This window comes from Theropithecus gelada, chromosome 1 (assembly GCF_003255815.1).
Source record: "Theropithecus gelada isolate Dixy chromosome 1, Tgel_1.0, whole genome shotgun sequence".
In the NCBI taxonomy this organism is placed as follows: Eukaryota; Metazoa; Chordata; class Mammalia; order Primates; family Cercopithecidae; genus Theropithecus; species Theropithecus gelada.
In genome coordinates, this window is record NC_037668.1 from 139,137,528 (window position 1) to 139,145,589 (window position 8,062).

Below are 8,062 nucleotides of genomic sequence, written 5' to 3' on the forward strand. Positions count from 1 at the left end.
CACCATTTTTTTAACCAGACATCTGATTATAAAGTTTATATGAAAATAATGAACATCAACATATGAATGAAAAACAAACCCAAAAGTTGTGGCATATTTGAATATTCAATGGAATACTACTCTGCAATAAAATGGGTGAATCTCAAAAACATGCTGAACAAAAGAAGCTGGTCAGAAAAGAGTACACATTATCTGATTCCATTTCTGTGAATTCTGAAACAGGCAAAACTAATTTTTTTTCACAGATAAGATTTTTTTATTTGCCACTATTGTAAGTCCTAACTTTAAACAGATTCAAGGACTGGGTGGTTCATATCCATCAGCTCGTTCAGCTTTAGCACCTGTCTCATCCCCAGTGGCTTTTCCAGAACTGCTACCTTCACCATGAAGCTCCATGAGTTTTCCCAATTCAAACTTGGGCTTCTTCAGCACTTTTACTTTGCTAATGAAGACATCATGGAGAGGATAAATAGATTGGCAAGCCTTTTCTTTGTCTTTTCCAGTGCTGTCTAGAATCAATTTACTGACCACTTCTTTGAGGTCATTTGTCTGCACCTCTCAGGTCATGATTTCCATCATCTTCTTCTGGATTTGGCGAACCTGTTGATGCTGAGCATAAGAGGTCTTCCATATCTGATTGTTGTGTTTCTTAGTAAAACCAAATCAGAACAGATGAAGCAAGTAACTGTCGGTAGTCTTGACATCGACGTGAGCTTCAATCATTGTCTGCCATTTTTTGACCATGGAGCACATTTTGTCATGGGTCAGATCCATGCCACGGAAGTTTGTCAGGCAGTTTTTGCCTTGAACATCTTCAGTAATCAGCTTGAATTTTCTAAATACAACATCATCATTCTGCAAATCAGCAAGACTCACTTCAAACACATGACCCTTGAGGCCATCTGATACTTTTGGGTTCCTTCAGTCCTGGTGACTAGCATCTCTCCAAGATTTCTTATAGTGAACATAGCAGGTGCTTTCACATCATACCAATCTTTCTTAGAAAATGGATCAACCACTTTCTTCCTGGCCCCCTGTTTGCCACCTTTCTTAAGGCGCTTGTTCTTGCCAACGGCCATGGTGCTGCTCAGAGAGCCAAAAGGGCTCAGAGAGCCAAAAGCAAAACTAATTTATAGTGATAAAAATCACAGTAGTGGTTTCTTTGGACAGGACATGGAGGGTGTTGATTGGGCAGGGGCACAAGTTAATCTTTTGGGGTGATGGAAATGTTCTATACCTTGATTGATTCAAAACTCTTTGAACTGTACAACTAAAATGAGTCCATTCTATTGTATTAAAATCATAGTCCAATAAGGATGATGTTAAAACCACACTGAGATAACCTTCACCTACCAGATTGACAAAATTCCAAAAATTTGATAACATGCTCTGTCAGCAAAGCTGTGGGGAAAAGGCACTCTTAAATACTCCCCATGGTGGTATAAATTAGTGCAACAGTTATAGAGGGCAATTTGCCAAATCAGTCAATATCACAACCATGTACGTCCTTTGACTTAGCAATTACACTTTTGGGAGTTTATCCTACAGAAATACTTACATATATGCAAAATAACGTATGCACAACTTTTTTTGGTGCAACATCATTTGGATTAGCAAAAATTTGAAAACAAACTCAAGGCCCATTAACAGGAGACAATTTTTTTAAATTGTGGTATTATCATGCCGTTTCACAAAGGTCAACTTTTCAAGAAGATGAGGATTTTTTTGTACTGAGCCCTGGAATCAACTCACCTAGAGTCTGATTAGCTCTAGAATTTCTTCTTTTCTTTTTTTTCTTTTTTCTTTTTCTTTCTTTTTTCTTTTTTTTTTTTGAGACAGGGTCTTGTTCTGTCACCCAGGCACAATCATGGAGTAAGGTGGGGCACAATCATGGTTCACTGCAACATCAACCTCCTGGGCTCCAGTGATCCTCATGCCTCTGCCTCCTGAGTAGCTAGGACTACAGGCACATGCTGCCATGCCCAGATAATTTTGTTTTGTTTTTTTTAAGTAGAGATGGGGTCAAGTTCTGTTACCCAGGCTTGGACTTTTCCGTTACATGAAATAAGACCAAATATTTTTAAGTCATTTTGGGTTGAGATTTTCATTTTGAGCAATTGGAAAATCCTAATTAAGTCAGTTGAATTAGAGGATTTTCATGAATATGTCTCTTTAGTCCTCTCTTTTCCTTGGACTGAGACATGGTCCATGAAGAGCGGAACCAGTGAAAATCCAAATCACAAACCTCATACTGGGCTCAGAATCCCTCTCCTCCTTGGACATCCAGGGACAACCAGGAAACCATTCCTGGGAGTAGCTCCAACTCACAGGCAATTGGACACTTGGTGGGTCAGTACTGGCATCATAGCCAAACCCTGGCAGCCCAGCAGCCAATGTGCTTAAGCCATGACTTTAGACTTGTGACATAGAAAGGGCAAAGGCTTTGGAGTTCTGACCTGCATTTAAATCTTATTTCTGTCATTTACTGATTTTAGACCTCCAGCAGCTTGTTTAGCCTCCTTAACCCTCAATTTCTAATCTGTAAAATGGAAGAAATAAATTGACCTCAAAGAGTTTCTCCATGCATTCATTCCTCCCTGAGTGTTTTTGGGCACTGCACACATGCCAGTGTCCTAGGCACTAGGATATATCAGCGAAAATCAAATGAGTCTTAGAAGGGAGTGTGCGTTCAATCAATGCCAGCTTCCTTCCTCTCCATTTATGTCAGTTGTAACCTCCTAGAGGTCAGGAAGCCAGGTCTGGGGAAGTCCAGGCTCCTGCTGACCCTCTCCCCTGGCAGAGGGAGGACCCCTAGGATGTGTAGACCTGCACACCAGAACACATCAGTACCTGGGACCAGGGGTGGTAGGCTGGCCAGCTGCCACCATGGCCCGCTCTAAGACACCATGGGGTGCCCATGCCAGACCCTGGCTCTTCCTGCCTGGGCCCAGACTTCTGCTGGAAAGGCTGGTGGCTGTGATCTTGGGATGGGCTGAGAACAGTGAGGCTGAGAGCCCACAGGCCAGAGGCAAGGGCTGTGAGGCCCAGGCGCCAAGACCCCTCACATGCTCCACTGTCCCATTAGACTTCACTTACAAAAGCACAGATCCAGTCAGTCACCATGGCTCATGCCTATAATCGCAGCACTTTGGGAGGCTGAAGCAGGAGGATCATTGAGACCAGCCTGAGCAACATGGCAAGACCATGTCTCAACAAAAAGTTTAGAAATTAGCCAGGCAGGCCGATAGTCCCAGTTACTCGGGAGGAAAGGTGGGAGGATTGCTTGGGCCCAGGAATTCAAGGCTGCTAGTCATGATCTCACCACTGCACTCCAGCCTGGGCAACAGAGTGAGACTGTCTCAAAAAGCACAGATTCAAAGTTTCAATCATGGAGAATTTCAAGGACAGCAACCACAGAGCATTAAACCTCAAGTGTGGGGCCTTGTGCAATGCGCTCACCCAGGAAGCAGGCCCTAATAATTAGGGGATATAATTATAGCCTCTCAGAAAATGCTTGTTAATTAATCTAAGCTTCTTGGTGAATTTAAAGCAACTGGAGATCTTTATGGACATCTGTTAGTTTTACTGGACTGAGATAGTGCTTCTCCAAGTATGGTTTCATCTGCCTCCTTCTGTTAAAAGGCAGATCCCTGCACCCCACCCCAGACCTTCTTAATCAGAATCTATGGGAGTGAGGGCTGTGAATTTCATTTGTACACCTCATGATCCTTCTAGGCTTTAAAGATTGAGAACAAGCAAAGCATGGTGGCTCACGCCTGTAATCCCAGGTCTTCAGGAAGCTGAGGTGGGAAGATTGCTTGAGCCCGGGAGGTCAAGGCTGCAATGAGCCATAATTACGCCACTGCACTCCAGCCTGGGCAACAGAGTTAGACATGAGACCCTGTCTCTTTTTTTCTTTCTTTTTTTTTTTAAATTAATGAATTTATTTATTTAGAGACAGGATCTCAACCTGTCACCCAGGCTGGAGTGCAGTGTGTGATCATAGCTCACTATAACCTGGAACTCCTAGAGACCCCCGTCTCTTTAAAGGATAATAAATAAGAATAAGATTGAGAACCACTAGAATCAGGCAACACGTGTAGAAAGCATGGGGTTTCAGGATGAACTCCCCCTTTCCTGTCCCCATTCTGCCATGACTTCATTGGCAGCGACCCTTCTGCTTCATGGAGGTGACGCCTGACCAGCTTGGCTAGCAGGGGTTCTGTGAAGGGCACAGGAGATCACGTACATGGAGGCACTGACCCCATGTCTGTGGAAACACACGGCTCCACTCAGGAGCCTCCATGCCGGAGCCAGCATGACATGGCCCCTCGACCCATCTCACATGCTGTGAATGCAGGTCCCAGGCCTTGGTTCTTTATCCCCAAGTCTTCACTTAAAGTATTATTTCAGCTCTATCCTTCATTTCCCCCTCCTCCCATAATCTCCTTGTGTAGTGCTGGACATGCTCAGCAGCACACAGGAGGGCTGATGGGGATCCCAGGTGGAGACCCAGACGCTGAGCATGGGGTCAGGATGAGCGGCGTGCCTGGCCCCTCTGCTAGGTCTCAGCCCATCAAGGCACCTGGTTGTTTCCACCTTCCTAAGAACCCATGGCAAGAAGGCAAAGGGCTGGTCCTGACCCTCTGTCCACCATGAGGGTACTCAGAATAGTCTTTCTCCGTGTCTCAGACCCCTCAGAAGCCGGAGGAGAAGGGGGAGGAAAGAATGAGCACAGAAGCTCCCCAGAGAAATGCTTCACTGCCCACTGTAATTCTTCTCAGTGGATGTTTCCTTGGATTCTACGAAAGCCTGTTTGCATCTAACAGACTAGGGCAAATCAATAAGGAAAGCTGGTATTCCCGGGGCACTGCCTATAAAGAAGGGAGTGAGGCTGCCCCTACAGACTCTCCAGCAACAGCTCTGAAGCCTGGTGCCACCCTTCAGCCTCCCAACTAGAGAATGAAGGTCTCTGGCCTCTCCTTTCCTGCCACTGCAAACAGGCTCCGTCCTGTCGGTGCACCTAGGGCCTGAGGTTTGGTCAGCTCCCCATGATGGAGTCTGGGCTACCCCTGTCACTCCGAAGGAGAAGTCATTTTCAGTTCCCCTCGCCTCATCTGCCTGTGGACAAATGATGCAACCCCCTCCAAGGGTTTCCCCCAGGCTCAGGGACCTATGTTTCTCCTTGCTACAAGTCCAATGCAACAGACAATGCCACAGCTCTGTCCTCAGCTCTGCCTGTCCCCTCCGGAAGGAAGACACAGAGCCTTGAGGCTCACTCACCTCTCACTCCCAGCACCCCAGCCCAGAGGAAGATGTTGGGCCAAGTTCACCCTATGAGCCCAGAGAAACTCCCCTCCCTCCAGAGGTAAGCCAGCAGCCCCAAAACAAAGACTGGATGTCCCTCCATAGGAATAACCTAATTTGACCTCCATCCTCGAACAGTGCTGTCTCCAGCAGGGGCCTTGCCTTCATGAGTGTGGTGGAGTCTGGAGCCTGAAGCTGCCTGCCAAGCTTCCAGCTAATTGGAAATTGATGACGACCTCTGCATGAGGCTCTGCTGGAAGCTTGTGGGATTTGGATCCTCAAGCAGGGCTGTGTGTCCAGTTGCCCAAACCGGGAACAACACTAAACATACCTTGTAGTCCCCCACCATGATTCCTGTGCAATTCCAGCTTGTGCAGGGCAGCATAACATTCTTAACCAGGAGGTATGGACAGCCCACTTACTTCCCTTCATAGTTGGATTTAAATGTTTTACTTTCATATATATATATATATAAAATATATATGAAAGTATATATATATTTTTTTTATATATATATATTTAACTCTTAAATATGGTCCAATCAAAGTAGTGACTTAATTTAACAATTAGCCAATCCAAACTTAGGCATATATGCCATGAAATTCTTTGTTTGCTTGTTTTTTTTTTTAATATTTTTTTGGCCGGGTGCAGTGGCTCATTCCTATAATCCCAGTACTTTTCAAGGCCAAGGTGGGAGGATCACTTGAGCTCAGGAGTTCAAGACCAGCCAGCAAGACCTCACTTCTACTTTAAAAAAAAAAAAAAAAAAAAAATCAGCCAGGCCTAGTGGCACATGGTCTGTAGTCCCAGCTACTTGGGAGACTGAGATGGGAGGATTGCTTAAGCCTGGGAGATCAAGGCTGCTGTAAGCTGTGATTGTGCCACTGCCCTCCAGCCTGGGTGACAGAGCCAGACATTGTCTCAAAAAAATAAAAAGTTTTATTGAGGTAGAATTAGCAAATAAAAGCCACATATGTTTAAAGTGTATTGTAGAATATTAACATATATATTTGGGGAGTAAAAGTGCAGGTTTCTTACTTGCATATATGGCATAGTGGTAAAGTCTAGGGTTTTGGTGAACCCATCACAATGGTGAACATTGTACCTAATAGGTCATTTTTCAGCCCTTACCCCCTTCCTACCCTCCCACCTTTTGGAGTCTCCAGTGTTTATTATTCCATTTTGTATGCCCACATGTACCCATTGCTTAGCTCTCAAATACTCCATGAAACTTTTTTTTTCTTTTTTGAGATGGAGTGTTGCTCTGTTGCCCAGGCTGGAGTGCAGTGGTGCAATCTCAGCTCACTGCAACCTCTGCCTCCTGGGTTCAAGCAATTCTTCCTGCCCTAGCTTCCCAAGTAGCTGGGATTATAGGCGCCCACCACCGTGATCATCTAATTTTTGTAATCATGAAACTTTAAGAGTGCCATGCACCGGCCACCTAACTGAGCAGCTGGTCTATCAGTGACTTCACAGAACTCTCTCCCACCAGGATGCAATTCTTGTTCGTGCTGGGGTTACCACTGCCTGCTGAGGGCCTTCCAGAACCAGAACCAAGCTGCCCTTAGGGTGTTACAATGAAGCTCCTGGACTGCAACGGTGTGTTTGGGCATCTGATTGTCTGGTGAGTGGAAAAGGCTTGGCTCAGCACCTTGCCGTGACCACCAAGGGCATAGATGATGAACTGCCAGCCAAGGCACCATCTATGGTCAAGGAACAGAGCCAGCACTGCCCCAGGGCACCCATCCCAAGGTCATCATGTCTCGCCAGCTCTCTTACCACACTGCCTGGCAGAGTCTGCAGACAGGACAGCCATGTGGAACAGATCTATGGCCAGTAGCTGACTCCCCGATGACAATTCCTGGATAAAGGCCCCAGATACTTGCTCACAGAGAAAGACAGGCATGCTGTAATGACGTGTCCCAGTGAGTGCAAATGTGCCACCGCCACCTTCTGCTCTCCCTGTGCCCTGTGGGGATCCCCAGGCCTCTATCATGAGGCCATGATTCCTCAAGGTCAAGACATCAGCACTGAGCCGCCAGTTTCTGGTGCATGGGTGTCAGGCTAAGGAGCTGATCCCATCTGACCATGTCCCAGTCCTCTGCTCAAAGCCAGGGCTTCTGTTAGGCGAGTTGCTCAGCAGTGCATTAAACAAGAGTAGTTTGTGAGTTCCCAGGACCCCCTGCCTCTGGAAGTCCTATTGGCCTGTGTCCTAGGGCTGGGGAGGCAGGATCCTTGTTCCTCAGGAGAGAAACTTTTAGCTCAGGCCCCGAATGACTGCAGAGAATAGACAGGCTGCCTGGCAAGAAGGGCGGCATTCCAGACATCCACTTTTTTTTTGAGATGGGTCTCGCTCTATGGCCCAGGCTGGTCTAGAACTCCTGGACTCAAGTGATCCCCCTGCCTCAGCCCCCCATGTAGCGGGGACTACAGGTGAGCACCACCAGGCCTGGCCAATTTTTGTATTTTTCATAGAGATGGGGTCTCATATGTTGCCTGGGCTGGTCTCGAACTCCAGGGCTCAAGCAATCCCTCTGCCTCAGCCTCCCAAAGTGCTGAGAGCCACCATACTCAGCCCAGATACCCTACTCTTAATTGGCTAACAGCACATTGTCCACCTGGAGAGGTGACTGTGCCCAGTTAATCCATCCCCCAAGCAGTGGGCACACTGGCGGCTGCCTGCCAGGGCCTTCCTCCCTGTCCCAGACATGTATCATCCATCCCAGCCTTCCAAAGAGGTGACTCAAGGGAGGGA

The 8,062-nt window shown here is 46.7% G+C and overlaps 1 pseudogene; it reads right to left on the reverse strand.

Annotated features, from left to right (window-relative positions):
* Positions 1-294: 294 nt before the first annotated feature.
* On the reverse strand, positions 295-1,129 carry LOC112629977 (annotated as a pseudogene).
* Positions 1,130-8,062: the final 6,933 nt, after the last annotated feature.